Source organism: Periplaneta americana, chromosome 4 (assembly GCF_040183065.1).
Source record: "Periplaneta americana isolate PAMFEO1 chromosome 4, P.americana_PAMFEO1_priV1, whole genome shotgun sequence".
NCBI classification, from domain to species: Eukaryota; Metazoa; Arthropoda; class Insecta; order Blattodea; family Blattidae; genus Periplaneta; species Periplaneta americana.
Genome location: NC_091120.1, coordinates 145,723,806 through 145,743,629, shown reverse-complemented (window position 1 = coordinate 145,743,629; position 19,824 = coordinate 145,723,806). Strand labels below are relative to the sequence as shown.

The 19,824-nt window shown below is 34.6% G+C and overlaps 1 long non-coding RNA gene across 1 annotated transcript in view; it reads right to left on the bottom strand.

Annotated features, from left to right (window-relative positions):
* LOC138698268 (uncharacterized) overlaps positions 1 to 11,598 on the bottom strand; it is a 68,122-nt gene extending 56,524 nt beyond the window's left edge. Inside the window, exon 1 of the long non-coding RNA XR_011331810.1 lies at positions 11,497 to 11,598. This is a non-coding gene — a long non-coding RNA (uncharacterized lncRNA). The remainder of the gene's footprint in view (positions 1 to 11,496) is intronic.
* Positions 11,599 to 19,824: the final 8,226 nt, after the last annotated feature.

Here is a 19,824-nt window from a genome sequence, read left to right as displayed (position 1 = left end):
CTCGCGTTGCAAGAGGGATATCATGTAGCAGAACATGCAATTCGCGTTCTAAGAATGCGCGGTAGATTTCCCCATTCAACCGCGGAGGTAGAACTCGAGGTCCGAGTAACTGAGTCCCCACAATACCACACCAAATGTGTGGGAGAATAGTAATACTTATGCAGTTACTGCGATATAGGTGCCATCTACTAGAACTCTGGAATTAAAGGTTTTGAGAAAAAGTTGTATAGAACGTTTTAGTCTTAGTTTCACCTCTACAATACACACACAAAGTATTTACACGTAATAATGACCCACTCTGTATATATATGTACTGGATTGTTGTTGTTGTTGTTGTTTAGTCAACTGTCCGAAGACAGGTCTGAACCTCACAAGTGATAAGTAGCCTATAAATAGGGCCGGGTATTTATGGAGATCGCGAAAATCACGACATAATAGATATAGAATAGATTTTTACTACGAGTGGATAAATCTCACCCTCGGTTCTCTTCACTGCACATGCGCTAGTCGTCTGTGTCCTAATGTGGGCATAAAATCAAGTTATCTTCTGCTCTGAAGCTGTTTGAAAACCTTTTACAAGGTATGTGACAAGGTTAGTGGGTTAGTTGAGATATGTAAGTGACGTGAAGCCGAGGAATATGTGAAAATATTTAAACGATTTAAGATCTTCGGCTTCACTAACCTTGTCACATACTGCGAGGGTGAAATTTTTCCACTCGTGTGTAAAAGGCCTTGATATTATTACAAAGTTATCTACGATGATATGAAAGACAAAAACAGTGAGAACTAAGTTGCAATAGGCCAATGTTTCTACAAATTCTTGCTGGATTAACTTCGGTCCCAAATTATACGTTTTCAAAGCATTTATTTTGTGTTTCTTTTAGTTGGTTTTAAATATTAATACATTTGGATTTTAGCCGTCACAGTGGTCTAATGGTTAAGTGCTGAACATGGAATCATGCTGACCGCTGGCATGCCCCCGATTTATAACTTGTGTTGGACAAGCCCGTGGTCCAGATAGCACAGCGGTTTTCTCCGGGAGCTCCGTATCCCCTGTGGCATCCCAACAAATCTCCATTATCATCTTATCTCATCACGGGTGTAGCGTAGACAAGCCTACATGGAGCATTCCGGGCAATGACTCTGTCTGTAACTTGGCCTCATATGGGTGAATGACGAACTGTCAAGTTTTCGCCACTAGTAAACAAAAAAATAGATTTTAATCCATGTGCAGGATGCAAGGAAACATTAAGGCTCGATTGTATAAAACTCCCTGACTAAAGATCAACTTTGATCGAAGATCGAAAAGTGAACCGAGTTCAGACACTTCTTCTATTGTATAAAACTTTTCTGCGATCAAATCACCTTGGTTCAAATGCAATCTAAGTTCACATGAAAAGGATTTGGCAACATCGCATAAACAGGTGAAATACGTGATGCGCGTACCATGTTATACAGGTTTGTTCAGTGTTGCCAATCTAGCGACTTTAACTCTTTTTCAACAACAATTTCTTTTAACTTTTATATTGCTTAAATAGGGATTTAGTTACCTTTTTAGCACCCCATAGTGACAAAATGTAAGCTTTCTTTGTTGATAATGAGAAATCTAGCGACTTTACAACTACTTTTTGGCGACTTTCCGTATTACACTCTGTTGGAGACACTGTTTTTTTTTGTGCAATGTAAATAATGGCGGACAATAAGAAGAAGGTTGACTGTTCTCCGAGTTGTTATCATGTTATGGTGTTTGATACTGCTAAACATAAAAAAGCTTTATAAAACGACAATTTTCGTTTAGTAATACAGTTAATTGAACATTTCTGAATGCATCTATCATATCCATTAATAATTAATGGTTGTTATAAACATAATATAATTATAGGTTATGTTATTTGATACTGCTGAACACGATAGAGCCATATAAAATATGAGAATGTTTGTGTATTAAGGCAAGAAATTGAAAGAAATATATATAAATGCACCTAACATATCTATTAATATTAATAATAATGGATATTTTATTTGCACAATCTGTCACCCGTATATTTCAAACAGAAAAGAAATAACTGAACTTGGATCATCTAACTTAATCGGAGAAATTTCTTCAGTCAAAGTTGACTTTAGTTTGAGACAAATTAATCTCAGATTATACAAAACAAAATTCCAAGTTCAGCTGAAACAAGGATCAATTTAACTTCTGATCTAAGATTAAATGGTTTACACAATCGGCCTTAAATGACACTAGTCCTAGATCAGATCATTAGGAGCAAATTTTGTCAGATAATGTTATTGAAACAACCAATAATCTATTCAGAATTTCAAGTTTCTCAGTAAAATTATCGACCTAATCGCGATCGGATTGTAGTGTGTCACCGTCCCGATCGCGATCAGGAGTTTAATCCTGTTTCCAGAACTAGATAATCGCGCTGAGGCACGGCCCAGTGGATGAAAGTGACATTTTAGTAATCTTTGGTTTCGAATCACCTTGATTTATATTATTTAGGAAGTCGTGATAGCTTCTGCCGTGGAATTTTGTTACCCCTTCTATTGTATTATATGAAAGAGAAATTTAAGAGTACGTACTCTATAAACGATAAAAGAAACGACCTAGCGACGCTTTGGCATTATTAAAGAATCAAGTGTTCATATCCGAGCAACGAGGACGCGGGAAGAGAACATTTTGATCTATCAGTAGAAGATATTCTATACATCCACTTAATGAAAGAAGATATATGGAAATATCAGCTGCTAGGTTCAAGGTTAATGAAACTTAAATACGTACAAAATTGAACCCGTTTCTCATCCCGAAGCTAGTATAAATTCGTTGTGTTGTGATTGGTTCTTCTGATCACATAATGTATCACGAATAAATACACAGCTGATCAATTTGTCAATATCCATGATAATTAATTTAATATGCCGAAATAATAATAAATCGATTACTATTCGGATATATTGATAACCACCGGTCATTATACAGATTAATATTATCTTAATCAGAAATCATATAAGCGACAAGAGCGAAGAAAATGGATTTTTTCTTTTTCGTCCCTTTTATCGTGTATCTTCGCTTTTATCGTTACTCCAATATGCACACCTCAATGACAATGCATGCTTCAATTCTCTCTGATATAGCATCGCTGCTTCTTTTATCGTTTATCGTCGCTCCAACGTGTACGTAACCTTATACAAGGACATCACTTTATTTTTACCAACATTTTTAACATTAACCTGGCTATACTCGAAAACACTGTTGCCCCCCTTCCATTACAGGAGTTTGGTGTTACTAGTGCAATATGTAAACAAATCATTTTACTAGGTATAGGAGGAGAGAAAAGTAGTGTATCCATTTATGTTGTAGGGAAATACGATATTACGGTTTTCAATTTGATCATCACTTTTACGGAATTTATCAAAATACATTTTTTAAAAACTCAACTTTTCAGGCGGCTATGTTTGTTATGTAATGTCTATTTTATTTAGCATATTAATTATTGATGTTAACATACAATATAGAGAGTGCATTTAAGTTGAGGGGGTTATAAGTAAAGGGCTGTAAGTGCACTTAAGTTACTTTTGAGGAAATGGGGTTTAAATATTTAAGCTTTCGTAAAATCAGTGAAATTTTTATTTAAATTTTAATGTGTGATGCGATTAAAATATCCCTTTGCCACTAAAATTTTAGATACTTTAGCTTACACTGGATGCACTTAACTCATGTTATTACAAATGTCACTAGCATTCCTTTGCTTCTAGCCACCTCAATTCAAAATTAGCTAATCTGAATTTTTAAACAAGTTGCTGAAAATGGTTGCCGTTCATTGCAATGCAGGCTTCAATTCTTTACGCATGTTATTAAAAACATTTTGAATCATATTATCTGAAATTGAATTTATCGTTTCTTGAATATAATTTTGTAGTACGATATTATTAATATAGGTTCTTTCTTCTATAGAAAACGCAACCATATTTCTGAAACACACTATGCACTGCAGTGTTTACTTCAGTGCTTGAAGACTTCGAATACAACAGCGGCCGTAAGTTTGTGTGTCTGACGGGAGCAAGGACATTAGTGAAGGGGTGGGAGTGAAGTACATTCAGAAATGTAGGTACAATAAAAATGCAAGTAAAAATAAAATGATGTCCCTGTATAACCATGGTATTATATGAAAGAGAAACGAAAATGAATGGCTAAAAATGACATTTGGCTACTATTAGACATATTGGATAAATTTAATGCCGATGTGAGAAGAATATTTTATTTTTCTTTTTTACTATCTGACCTTCCAAGGCTTGCCTATAGACACAGAATAACATACAATTCACAATAATGGTTGTAATGAATGGGGACATGAAAAAAATATGTAGATAAAGATTAAAGATAAAAATATAGATTTTCAATCACAATATATAATTAAACAATTATGTGGAGTGTTTACCATATAGGTGATTTTTAAGATGGCAACTGAGTATTTATACATAAATATATTAACAAATAGCAGACGAATTATTCATGTACAGAGGGAAATGGAAGGCTGCTTAAAGATATTTAATTTCAGTAAATAATGGATTACAAACTGGAACTTTTTTTTCAGATTTTTAATTTCAGTCTCTATTACGACGGTATCGTTGAGGTTAGAGTTCATTTTAAAAATATGTTTTATTACAAGATAATATAAATAGTAATGGTATAAATTGTATCACTTTAGATTATAAAACATGTAAAAATTTTAAGAAATAAATTCTCATATCAAGCTAAAAAAAAAAAAAAATAAAAAAAAAAAAAGGAAAAACAATGAACAAACATCGAAAGAAAGTATGAAATTCAGATGTTGTCCAGAAGGCAAACAAACAAACAAACCAAGGATGACCTAATGTGTCTACACATTTTCTTTTTTATCTAGATTAAAACTGCAAGTTTCTTGTTTATGTTAATTAATTAGTTAGGATACAATTAATTATGATACTTAATCACTCATTTAAAGTTTGTGTGACTGCAACCTGTGTATATTTTTGTGTGGCTTTACTTTGTTTATAGTGTTTTTTCTCTCTTTCTTTATTTCTTGTGTAGCTTTACTTTGTATATAGTGTATTTTTTTTTCTGATTATTTCTATTATTGTATTTGTATTCCTGGTGTTGTGGAAGAGAAGGCCTGATGGTCTTAACTACACCAGAATAAAGAAATAAATAAATAAATAAATAAATAAATAAATAAATAAATAAATAAATAAATAAATAAATAAATAAATAAATGTTAGTGCATGAACCACCACTGGTTGCAGTTTTCATACCACGTACCTCTCCCTCGTCTCCTTACTTCTTAAACTGTTTCTCGCGTGTAATCACTGCCGTTCGGGTTTTGATCACCGCTGCTCTAGTGACATAAGGGAGTACAACTGCTCGGGCTCAGTGGGCTAGAGTTCGTTGCATCGAGCACGAACACTGAAGCAAGAGTTCACGGGGACCGCGGGTACAAGGTCCGTGGACGGTCGGTCCCTGTCGCGAGAGCGATAGTAGCGATCATAGACCGTCGCGGTTGTTGTACAGATAGTCGGCTAGAGGACCATGGTCTGCGCATGCTCATCTCTAATATGGGTACGAGGACACGCTGAACCCACGGCAATGACAGGGTGTACCAGCTTGCATCTTCTAGTTTAGACTGCTTATCCCAAGTGTCCTTTCTTGTTCATGAAAGAACAACTGAGAAAGCACATGATAGAGAAGTGGGTTGACCACTGGAGAAATATTACCTCAGGATAGTTAACAAGAGAGCAGTTCTCCCACGGTTTCAGATCGGATTAAATATAAATTACTGGCACCCAACTACTTTTTCATAAAATTCGACGGCTGAAGGTAGAACTGGCCGAAGGGGAGGGGGTCGAGTAAATAAGGGGAAAAGTTATTTATTAATGTTGCAATCAGTAGTATTATCACTGAACGGTTCCACACCTGTGGAGTAACGGTCAGCATGTCTGGCCGCGAAACCAGGTGGTCTGGGTTCGAATCCCGGTCGGGGCAAGTTACCTGGTTGAGGTTTTTTCCGGAGTTTTCCCTCAACCCAATACGAGCAAATGCTGGGTAACTTTCGGTGCTGGACCCCGGACTCATTTCACCGGCATTATCAACTTCATTTCATTCAGACGCTAAATAACCTGAGATGTTGATATAGCGTCGTAAAATAACCCAATAAAATAAAATAAAACACTGAACGAATAAGGTAATTAGGGGATAATGTACTTTTTTGTATTTATTGTTTTTTTCTATTTGTTTTTTATTGTGTGTATATGCCTTATATGTCTTAATTTTATATTTATTATTTGGATTATTTATTGCAATTTTAATAAGGAATTGAATTGTTTATATATATATATATATATATATATATATATATATATATATATATATATCTGTGTGTGTGTGTTTCACTGTGTTTTTTCATATCTTACATTTATTTGATTTCTTATTATTTTTGTGAAATTTGGTGTGAAGTTAGATTAGTTGTAATTGTGATAATTAATGATAACAGTAGTAATAATAACAATTATTGTTGTTTTAATATTTTATTATTATTAGTATTATTTTTGTTTTCTTTGAAAATGCAAACTGTGCATAGTTACAGCACGAATGGCCATACGGGCTCGTGCGAAGGATCTTGTATACACGAGTTTGTATAATTGTGTATCAACAAATGCACTTCATTCATTCATACATTTTCACTCTATTTTTATCAGGCCGTGGTAAATTTGGTTCCTACTTCCAAAGGTTTCATATTAATAACGAAAATTATTGTCTCTTCAAATGTAACGAAAGACTGTTACATTATTCTGCTTTAATTCCCCCAATTTTCTGAAGAGAAACATATAAACAAACATCACATTTATATGAATGTAACATTACATATCGAGGCATCATGCTAGAAGGACGTGTCAATGAATGCAGCGTTATTGAAATATTTTAATAGAAACTATTTATGTTGAAAACAAACGTCTGATTATACAATGGGCATGAGAAAGGATCAAAGAATGTACCTTGTTAGTAAACAAAGATAGGAAAAATTATTCTATATTTATATGGCTGTAATGTAAAGGTGTTGTTTTGTTGATACGACCTTCTGGCATGATGCCATCAATATCATTCTCCCCCTTTTTCAAAATGTTTGTTAGACCTTACTGTTATAAATACTGTATTTTCTCAGTTTAATTTGTCATATATTTGAAAGATCATACACGTATTTGACTTACCTAAGCAGGTTTTGCACTCTAAATTTTTACTACAGTGCATTCGTAGCTAGGCCGGGCCACTAAAACATTCAAATTTGAACATTATACTTTCAATCATTGTCCCTTTTAAAATTATTCATGTTTATTTTTTATTTCATCATCCCTAATTAAAACTTTTCTAACACTTGTTTATATTATTTAGGTTATGTTATAACTAGACTTCGTGGAATTGCCACCAGAATTGCAAGGTTTACTGCGCACGCGGTATAGACTGTATGAGAAGGGGACGTGCAACGGATGGAGTATGCCTCTAATGTAAACACTGAGCAGTATACTGCGGTTACAATAAAACCTGTATCCTGCATTCAAGAAATATAATGAATGATCATTGAAGTAGGAAATTTCTAAACATGTAAATACACAATTATTTTATAGTGAGATATATTAACTCTTAAAATTGAATGTAAGATATTCACATCATTCTTGAATATGTGCATTGCAGTGAAGGGTTACGTACATTTTGAGCGACTGCAAAGTAATCTCCTCCGAAGGTCACTCAAACAGTTTTCATATTGGGAAAATGTACATCACACGATGTAGTAGGTGCATATTTGAAGAACGGGAAGTCACCACTTTTTAGTACACCAACTTCAGACGTCTTGTCGTGACCTGATAGTACATAATTTATAATACGAAGTTGTGAATAGGCAGAATTTTTAACAATAATGTTTCTCAACTTACATTTCACTTTTTCTGAAATTAGTGAATTGTTATTTTGGATAACGGTTTGTGATACTTTATCCGCTATATTAAGGGCTTCTGAGAGTTCTAGTTTAGACGGTTCTAACAGGATGATGCTTATGGACACGATTTTAAAATTAGAATCAGTGAACAGAATATCTTCCAATAGCTGTTCAGAAGGCAATGATTTTACAGCTGCAACAGGCGGAACTGTCTGTGCTATCCAATGCATCAATTGCCTTCATTATTTTTCCGTGATGTTCTGCATAATAATTAACAGCATCCAACCACGTTCCCCAACGGGTCAAGACTGGCTGCGGGGGTAGGCCTAAGGGTATTCCAGGCGCAATTATTTGGAACAGCAACACTCTCATTGTAGTATGTTTGATTGAATTCTTGTCTGCACTGAACAAATGTTAAGCTTTGGCTATTCCAACCACAGCAATGCAGAAACAAGTGCTTACATAGGTATACATTAGCTGTAGCTGCTCCATCTATTTGGACCGGTCACAACTCTTAACATGAACTGCTTATACTACGAGACCAGGCGGTCGCTCACCTCCTCTATACTACCGTACATCGGCAACCTGATTACATACTGCGTGTGGCAATTCAACGAAGTCTGGTTATAACGGTCCGGCCGAGCTACGAACGCACTGTATATGCTGATGATGTTAAATTGTATAAAGTCATTGACAAACAACAAGACGCTTTGATCTACAGCATGATTTGTACAGACTATATTATAGATGAAGTACTGACAATTTTCTTCTGTTAAATCCTAATAAATGTTGCTTTATGACGTATTCTAAAAATAAGACATTGCTCAAAATTCGTATGAAATCAATGGTGTGAAATTACTTAGAGCAAAATCATTTAAGGATTTGGGTATTTATTTTACACGTAACTTATGTTAACGTGCACTTAAATCACGTGGTAATTGATGCATATAGATAATTAGGATGTATAATCAGAAATAGAAAATAATTTTTAAATATAAATACTATTCATACTCTATATAAAACTCTAGTTAGGAGTAAGCTAGAGTATGCGTCTGTAATATATTATGGCAGAAGTCTCCAAAAAGCGTATCGTCATTCGTGCTCTCGATGCAGCCCGCCGAACACAGTGTACTGTAGGACTAGAGAAGGGGAAGAGAGACGTAACTCAACAGATGGGAGCGATCAGTGGGGGATCGCGGCAACGGTCTGCTTATGTTTAAAAATAATAACATCAAAAGAATAAGAAATATACGTTTGTATATTATTTTGACATATATGAAGCTGGAGCCCCGTCTGTTGCTATTGACACAAGCCATTGCAAATTCAACCTCTTCTGTTCTATGGTGCCTTTCAGTGGCTGGAAAAGATCGTCTCCAGTTGTATTTTGTAATTATATCTAGAAGACATTCAGACACAGTAAAATGTTCATTAACTCCTCGGATGAAAATGGCTAGGTGAGCTTCGTCATTTCTATCTGTGCTTTCGTCCAATGCAAGTGAGTAAGTTACAAACTGGTTAATTGTGGTTTCGACTTCAGATTCAATTACATTTATAATCTTGAATTTCCTTCTCTGAAATGTAATTGGAAACAATTTAATTTTCTTAAACTTTGACTTTGTTCTGGACACAGTATTTTAGTACCGTCCTGTATGCATGATTTTACAAATGATGCTTCTGTAAAGGGCTTCATTGATTTTCCAATATTCCAAGCTAGAACATAGCTAGCAAGAAGCTTTTTTGTTTGAGACTGAGAACACGTGTATGATTTGTGTTTGTATCTTCTTGTTTTATATTTATAAAAATATTTGTAGGCCTAAGTATTTCACCTAAAATTAAACAAAAAACTATAAGCATGTCATGCGGAAGTGAGTGCAAACGTATTGTAATATACTGATTATTATGTATAACCAACAGTTATACAGATAGTTCCAAAATAAATTATTTTCACATGTCCAACATGCCTGTAATTGTATAATATTCTTTGTGAAGAGTCGAGTATTGTCGTCGCATGTTGAATTTTAACACACCCTTAAGAATTTTCGAACAAATTAAGCATTTCACATTCTTCCCACTAACACAAAGTACTTCTCTTCCCTTTCATTCTTGAATGTACTACGTCCATGATTAGAAGACATTGTGAAACGGTGGAACACGCCGACCAATACAGTGATAATGGCAGTCCGCCACTGCTCTTCGTTTGCGCATAAACATTGAATACAGTACAGGTGGGGATGGGTGAGGCGGAGCGCGCTCATTACGTACTGGCTTCGGTTCCATTCAGGGGCTTACTCGCGAGTACGCTTTTGGAGACGTCTGTATTATGGTCACCTCAGTTCCAGTCCCATCAGATGCAAATAGAAAGGATACAGAAAAGATTTTTACGTTACTTATATTTTAAAAAAACATCACGTGTCGTCTTATGAAAAGCAAATTTCGTATAATCAGTTACTGTTTCAATTTAATTATAAAACTTTAGAATCTAGACGATTAATAAATAACCAAATTTTACTCTATAAGACTGTTAATGGTATAATGAATAACTGTGATTTTCTTAAATTCCTCCAGTTCAATGTAAAAAGAACTGAATTACGTCATAGGCAACCTTTTGTCATTCCAGTTCCTAGAACTGTTTCCTTCAAGAACTATCCATTGTTTGTTATGTGTAATACTTACAACAGATTACTCTGTTTTTAAACTGTGATTCTCAATTAGATTTCAGTTTAACAGTTAAAAAAGTCATACAATATTAAAAAGATATTTCCTTGGATACTTAAATTATGAATTAGTGTATTATAATGCTTTTTACTCTAGTTTTGAAATAATTTTGCATTATTATATTGACATTTGGGACTATATTAACTGCATTATTATATTCTAGCATCTATTATGTATCATTCTTTGTTTCGTTTGTGTTGTTTGTTTTGTTTTTTTCTTACTATGTATTTTGTATATATATCAATGTAAGCCACCTGTAATTTGAAGCTTGCTGCTGTTGGTGGTGAAGTTTAAATAAATGAATAAATAAATGAATGATATTATGTTTAGTTTATTATTTTTTTGTAATTGCAACCCTAACACATCTTAAGTATAATAGGATTATTTGTAAATTTTGGAGATTTTATAATAATAATAATGATAATAATAATAATAATAATAATAATAATAATAATAATAATGCGTCAAGTACTGGAAAATATTATTAATAAAAATTATACAAAATGTTAAAAAACAAAGATAGACAGGTACTTCAAAATTTGCTAAAAATGGAAAGCGTGAGAAAATGCACGAGTTAATTGTGAGTATAGAATGCAAATATGACATCGTTTGAATTTCGAAGAGTCCAGCAAGTAACAAGTTAGGCCTACTTATTGTATCGATGAATATGTAAATAGACTATTTATTGTAGTCGTATGTAAATTTGATACTTGTATATATCCTTAATTAGCTAATTAAAGTATGTGAAACATTACTATATTATATCCTGAGTATAAGCAATGCTAAATAGTTTATTTGCAATAGTTCTAAGACTCACTTTCTTCTTCAGAATCAGGTGCTGGTGGCTAGTGCAAGCACAATGACCTTTTCGTTTTCGAAGCAGATTCGTTGGAAACCGACGCACCTCCTACAAAGCTTCACTCACGTCTGAAACACATACTGAAGACCAGTACTGTCGAGCTCAAGTATCACTGCAAACCACGTGGTTTATTGCAAAAAGAATCGAAGCAATATCGCAATACTAACATTAGGTTCAGATCAAGTTGAATGGGTAAAGATAAAAAAAAGTACTGACAGTATTCGAACCCTGTGCAATGTTGTTTCTAAACTGTTATTTAACGAGGCTGTGTCAACTGCGAGATTATCCAGGATCAATACGAGAATAAAGATGCTCCTTAAGCAGAAAACTGAACATCACTAAACGGTTCAACACAAATAGGCCTTTTGTTTTCCCGTGATGGAATTCGTTTTTAATGTAGAACTAGGTCTATACGATTGTTTCTTAGAGGTGACATATGTAGGAGTTTGATGTAGGTAACGAAAATGTGTAATACAGAAACATTGTTGTCATCGAGTCGAACGAAGTAGAAACTGCGAACGTCGTATGCAGTTCAAAATAGAAAGGATGTGGGTACACGACTGTGAAAGTTTCAATCGTGCGCTGCGCACCTAACAAACGTGGTGGGAGACGCATTTTCGGGTATAGTTGACGTGGTGAATTAGTTCTCTAGCGGCAAGATTTATGTTGGATATAGGCTATATATATATATATATATATATATATATATATAGGATGATTCACGAGGATTTACCGTCACTTACGGAGCTTATTTCCGAAGACATTCTGAGCAAAAAATGTCATATAAACATTTATCCTATTCTCAATACTTTCAGAGTTACACTAATTTGAAGTTGTTTGTAAAATACCATCATTCTTGAGTTTTAAGGGTAGAAGAATATTACAGATAAAGAATGAACTATTCAGGAGTATCATTTCTTTTATTAGCTAATATTCTGAAGCTAAAAATGTGTTGCGAATTTCATAGTTGCTTCGTACAGATTGTTTTTCATTTTTAGCTAGAAAATTATATTCTCTTACGTATTGTTATGACCCCGCTCTTGTAAATTCTTTAAGATGTACATTAGGATGCATAATTAAACTGTAAGGGTGCTATTCATAGACATTTCGCTAGCCTGCGCTACGAGCGTGCTAAACAGCCCCGGTTATCGACTGGTTACTTGTACGGGATTCATATCATATCATATCGCTAACATTGGTTTATGAATGCGAAAAATGTTAGTTCGCTGATCATCCGCCGGAAGCCCGCGCTAAGAATGTCTATTAATACGGCCCTATAGAATCAAGTTCCCAAAGTCGTATGATTTGTAACAATTTTTGTATTAAGTGCGTAAGAATGATGTAATTTTTAGTTAAAAATTGAAAAACAAAATCTGTACAAAGCAATTAACAATATATTCTTTGCTTCAGAGCACTAGCCAATTAAAGAAATGTCACTTCTGAATAGTTAATTCTCTATTTGTAATATTTTTTTTTACCCTTAAAACTAAAGAAAAAAAGTATTTTACTAACATCTTCAAATTAATGTAACTATGAAAATATGGAGATTAGGACAAATGTTTATATGGCACTTTTTTGTCAGAATGTCTTCGGAAATAAGCTCCGTAAGTGATGGTAAATACTCGTATATAGCCTATATATATATATATATATATATATATATATATATATATATATATATATTATTGGCTTCAATACGTGTATTATAAAGCGGTGTTGTCACGTTTTCGTTATAAAGATTATTCCTATTTACAATTACTGATATCAATACATTGATTTTTACAAAAATATCACAATCCTCTACAGTGAATAACTTTTAAGCTATGACTTTTAATTAAAATTAAGATTTAAGTTACTAACCCTTGTACTTGCCATCAATCAACTCGATATATGTACGACAACGTTGTTTATACTCCATGAGGAGTTGCCATAGATGTCATTTTCGGTTTATTTTACGACTTTTTATCAGCTAATGTAGTTATCTAGCGTCTGAATGTCATGAAGGTGATAATGCCGGCCGAATGCATCCAGGGTCCATCGCCGAAAGTTAACCAGCATTTACTCTTAATGAGTTGAGGGAAAAAAACCCGGAAGAAACCTCAACCAGGTGGTCCTAACCAGTATTTGAACCCGGGCCCACTCGTTTCGCGGTTAGTCATGCTAACCGTTACTCCACAGCGGTGAACGGCATATCATTTGAAAATGCTAACGTATTATAGGTGAACATGTTTACAGCTTTCCTGCTTTTGAAGCGATGTCAATAAACAAACTCTTCTGTTATCTTTCCAAAGAGAAGCGTCCGCTTTGACAGCGATAGGGTATTAATTCATCGAGGTAGCTATACCAAAACCGTGCTCGGGCGTATTCGCTCGATCCTAACTCGAGAAGTGCGCTTCGTAGATTGGTCGGGTAACTGCCGTTCAACAAGGAATAGTTTGTTCCATTAAGTCAGCCTTGGCGAAAATGTGACTCGCGAGCACATTGTGGCTCGCAATGATAGCTATGCATTTCTCTTGCTTCCTACCTCCCACAACCCCCACCCTCTCACTCACTGGATTCAAACTCCGTTCCATTTGTGTTTGTCTCTGACCTGCGAGTGGCGTATCGTCGCAATGTCTCTCTCGAAACCATATACGTCTACAAAAACGAAAGTTTCAAGTAGGATGGAAGGACACATTTTTTTTTTTTGCTGCCAATATGATGAGAATATTAAATATATGAATTGTTCACAAATATTACGAAGAAAACGGTTGTATAACATAAAACAGCATTTTATACTGCATGTTACTGATGAAACATTAAAAGGTTAAGTATTATTATTATTATTATTATTATTATTATTATTATTATTATTATTATTATTATTATTATTATTATTATAGGTCTCGCAAGTACGGATTACCGACGGAAGGAATGCGAATCAAACACTGCGATAAGGGAGAGCGGGCGACAGGAAAGGTCACGAGATAACTTGAATGATATTCAAGAGTACAGTCGGAAGAGAAATAACATCGATAGAATCAGTCTTACGTTGTGATAAGTTACATTACAACTTTAGTTTCTTCCATTGCATGTGAATACGTGTCTTGTATCGTACGGTATCATTATTTCATTCGTAAACATATGTTGCGCGTTTAATTTTTCTCTTGCTACGTTCTTTATTTCCACAGCGATGTCCTCATGTGTTCATCTTCTTGAAAGAGACAGTACTTCCATCGGCTCTCTCCTCTCCCCCCTCGGCGTGCCTACATACACACGTCAAAACAGACAGCAACGCCAACATTGGTTTTCGGTAATCGTTTCTTACGCGAGCAATACCACCATTATTATTATTATTATTATTATTATTATTATTACCACCACCGTTATTATTATTATTATTATTATTATTATTATCATCATCATCATCATCATCATCATCATCATCATCATCATCATCATCATCATCATATCATCTCTGTAGGTCGATCCTTTTTCAGCAGATGTACGAATAATGCGGTTAGATCTTCAATTTGGACTCACTGATTTACTATGTGATGTTAAATGAAAGCTAGATGTAAGGACTTGACACATTTTGAACTTTTCAAATCTTTGCCAAAAAAAATAAATATCCGAAGCTTCGTTCTTTCGCTTGCTCTTTTGAAGCCATGTTCGTTACAACTTACGTTTGTGAAAAATTATTTTCAACAATGAAAATAGTAAAAACCAAATTTAAATCACGACTGATAGACAAATACCTTCGTGATCAACTACGACTGGCAGTAAGTGACGTAATTCCTGATTTTGAAACTCTGTCGCAGAGACATTCTGAAGACAGTTAATTTTAGGTTGTGATAATGTGTCCTGTTTTCTTGTTCATTTCTTTCTTCGTTACACGTACTAAACATTAGTTTGTAGCCTTGTACTATATAAAATTATATTTAAGTGCTTGACGTAAGGAAAATGAAAATCGTTAATAAGTCAGACAGTTGCTTCACTTCTCCTTCGGGTGTCCGTCTCCCTCCAAAAAGTGCCATGCACGTTGCAGGTTACACAGTGGCTCGACGCATGATGACATTTTCGCCACGGCTGCATTAAGTTATTTTGGAGCTCATTGAGACCGAAGACTAACTTGGAAGTACCACATCAACATTAAATTTAATCTGGCCTACTCAAGACTCTTAAAACTTTTTCCTCTTATTAAGAGAAAGTCATTTTTGCAAAGTAATATTACAGTTCTATTGTACGCTTCGTTGTTTCGGCCTTTGATCATTTGTGCATATCCAATTTGGAGTGGTGCAGTGCCAAACAAAACTCGAAGACTGCATTCTTTTCAAAACAAAGTGCAACGATCTGCTGTTAGTGCACCATGGTTTGTCCGAAATTCCCAACTACATAGAGAACTGGGATTATAGTACACTATACAAGAATTCATCCATAGGCAGACAAAATCATTCTTCTCACACCTTAACAATGTCTCAGGAGAAGCTTTCTTTATTTTCGGGAAAAGATCCATTTAACCCACAAGAATCAAGAGCCGTCTTCCACAGAGCATTCTATTAGAGCAGGGATGGGCACAATGTTCCCGCGCAGGCATTGTACACATCACCCCTTCATTTCTCACTCCACAAATATTCTACCTGGCTGCGTGTACAGTCTTATAAAAAGTTTTGTGCGAGATCGTGCGTATTCGCTTGGTTTCCGCACAAAACCAATCCGCAGTAAGTCTAAAATTCCACATTCAGTATTCCCAACCTAACACACATAACAATTTTCCTCTTCTTACCGCTTAAGTGACATATTGATTTTACTGTTTTATGCTTCTAACATATTATTTTTAGAGACGTTCAATATAGTAATAATTGTAAATTGGAAACTTACCACTGCAATTTCATCTAAATTGCACTGTTAATTATTGTTTTTAAATATTTGCAAAAATTAAGTAAACTCTACAACTCCACTAAAGTTACTGCATTCGTGATGCAAGTAACATTAAGGAAGACGTGAAAAAATCAACAAGATTCCTAAACATCTCCTTGACCGGCAAAATTAAACTTGCCGATGTTATTACTGCAATATGTTATATAAATAATATTGTTAAAATATTAAAATGAAAAATAAATCATCACATAACCTTACCGTTTGTTTTAAGTTCGCATTTATAGACTGGGGAGGGGGGGAAGACAGACGTATATCACGGCCTGCTGGAGTATAGTAAACACAGAAAACATTTTAAAGCAACAATGTTGAAGATAGATATTTTTGTTTTGCAAATTTGCCATCATTGAACAGAAACCAAGATGGAGATTTCATTGCAACTAATCAGAAATTCCTCTTTCAGGTATGTAATAAACTACGTTTCGCTTTTTCAAACTTTTCCTCGAACATGGAAACTTCAACATACCGCTCTTGTAACGCATATTACTATTGTCGCACAGATAGGTACTTTGTAAGTCCCAGAAAGGCGGCAGTGCGCATGATCAGACACACAACGAAACAAAACTGATTTTATTACCTCAATTAGTCCTTCTCTTGTGAACCAGGTCGCTCATCCTCTGATCATGCGCACTGCCTCCTTTCTGGGACTTCCAAAGTATCTGTGCTGCAAAACTTTTTTCTAACACTGTACGTTCAGCAAGCAGAAGTTGAAATCGGTACCATAGAGCTGTAATCAGGGGTGTGTAAAATGGTGGAATATAGTGAATAAATTGTAGGTTTCGTTTCAATTGCCAAGAAACATGGGAACAATACTATTTTATTATGAATAAATGTAAAATTCAATACTTCAACTGTTCAGTTGAGATTTATACAGGGACACCATTTTATTTTTACTAACATTTCTGATATTAACCTGGCTATACCTTTGGATCAACGATTAAGAACGGGAAACACCATTTGCTACCCATTTCCACGACTGGAGTTCGGTGATACTGGCGTAAAAAACAAACAAATCACTTTAATAATTATAGGAGAGAAGAAAAGTAATTAATTCATCGATTTACGTAAAGAAGGAAATATCGCGATTTTGAGTTTGATATTTTTCATTAGGTTTTTCTTTAATCAAAATACAGTACTGTATTAACACTTAGTGTTTTTACTCACGAATTGAGCTATCCATTCGGACGTATTAATTATGCAGTGTATATTGTACTGTTACAGCACATTAGCGTACAATATAGAGAATGAAGTTAAATTGAAAAATAATCATAATATGGATATTTAAACACATTTTTGAAAATGGTGGCCGTTCATTTCGATACAGGTTTCAGTTCTAATGTGCATATTATCGCACTATAGACTATTGTACGCAATTCCAATTACCAGTTTCGTCCTTCGTATTAGTAACTCATGTTGAAATAATTCTGCACATACTTTATAAAAGAGTACCTTACGGACTGTAAATTCAATCTTCACTTCTGCCCGATCCGAAAAGATAAAAATTACTCAGACATGCTATCTACTGTCCGTCCAAGTGGTTATGCCGCAGAATCGTAGAAAGGGGGAAAATCACGTGACAGTTAATTACTTAACGAGATCCTTTTATTTAAGTTATTTTAAACAGTTGTATAATATTACGTAAACGTCCAATTCCTAACAGAAATTAATCTTTTCAGAAAAGAGCTAAGACAGCCCAGCTTTTACAGAGGGGCGTGCAGAAGCAGGAAATCGGGATGCGACGTAGGCAAACGAACAGTACCTGTGCGAAAATATGGTTCAATATTGAAAACTCTTTCGTCACTGGAAAACGCGAACATATTTCTGGAACGTACTATACTCACTAACTCAGTGCTGTTTAATATATGCAGCCTTGATTCTGTCTGGAGGATACTTGGAACTTCATTAGTAGAAGGGGTGGGAGTGAAGTACATTCAAAAACTCAGGTACAATAAAAATTGAAGTAAAAATAAAATGATGTCCCTGTATTTATGTAGTAATAGTGTTCATCCTAATATAGACAGACTCGTCCTGAGCAAACAGTGTAGGCGAGGCGATCTAGAGCTTATAAGTGATTATTTATGAGTCCTAAACTATAGTGACCGTGTGAATGCTTTTATTACATATTTGATTTGATTTGAAATATTTAATGTAATGGCATGCCGCATTAGTTTTGTGCAGCCCTAAGCGGTAGAGAAGTCGAGTTCATATGATGTAAACACGTCCGAAATATTATGGAAAGGGTGAAGTGGATCATATTTACCTCCCTTCCGTTATGGCCATCTCTGTACTAGACCCTTCGGATTCATCCGCTTCTTCTGATGAAAAAACACATGAAGAGTCCACTGCAAAAAGGGGGAATGTCGTAAATTTGTGAAAAATGAGATGAAGGTTCAGTACTATAGATGATGGAAATCGGTCTGTACTGTATTGTGAGCTTTCTTGTCTGTTTTCGTGAACGCAACGTAGAAGTTTGGCCTATTTATGTACCGTTAAAATGCAGAATGTTAGACTCTATTTCAAACCAGGCTTTTGATATATGTCTGTATTGTTCATCACTTGTTTGCAGCTCATTTTGTTTTACAGCACTTGACTTTATGTTAACAAACATGGATCAAGTACAAGATTGTGAGAAATTTTCCGCCTCAAATATGCGTTGATGGATATAGTACTTACATTTGTTACCGGTATTCATATTTTTATTTTGTGTACTTAAAGAGATTGTTCCCCCTTTTTTACACATACCTTGAGTTACAGGTCTGTAGTCACTTGTTCTTTTTGCAATAGGCCTATTTACCCGCTTACGAATCTATACTAGGCCCTAATAATAAATCTGTAGCCAAAATGTTTCTGGTAATTTTCGATTTTCCAAAAATAATTGGTGTTAACATGTATAATTAACCATCCTGAAACCGAAAATCGCTTTTTTGAAATTTTTGTTTGTATGTCTGTCTGTCTGTCTGTCTGGATGTTTGTTACCTTTTCAAGCAATAATGGCTGAACGGATTTCGATGAAAATTGGAATATAAATTAAGTTCGTTGTAACTTAGATTATAGACTACATGACATTCAAAATACATTATTTAAAAGGGGGATAATAAGGGGGCCTGGATTAAATAAATCAAAATATCTCGCTTATTATTGATTTTTGTGAAATATGTTACATAACAAAAGTTTCTTTAAAATGATAAGTTTTATTCTATGCAAAAGTTTGATAGGACTGATATTTAAGGATATACAAGATTTTTAAAATAACAATATAATACATTTTCAGCGCCGCCTCAAATTATAGCGTTGTTGTTCCTGCAGAACCTCCTACGTGCAAATTATAAAATTTTTGAGTAGGAAGAAAAACACACATTTATTCATTCC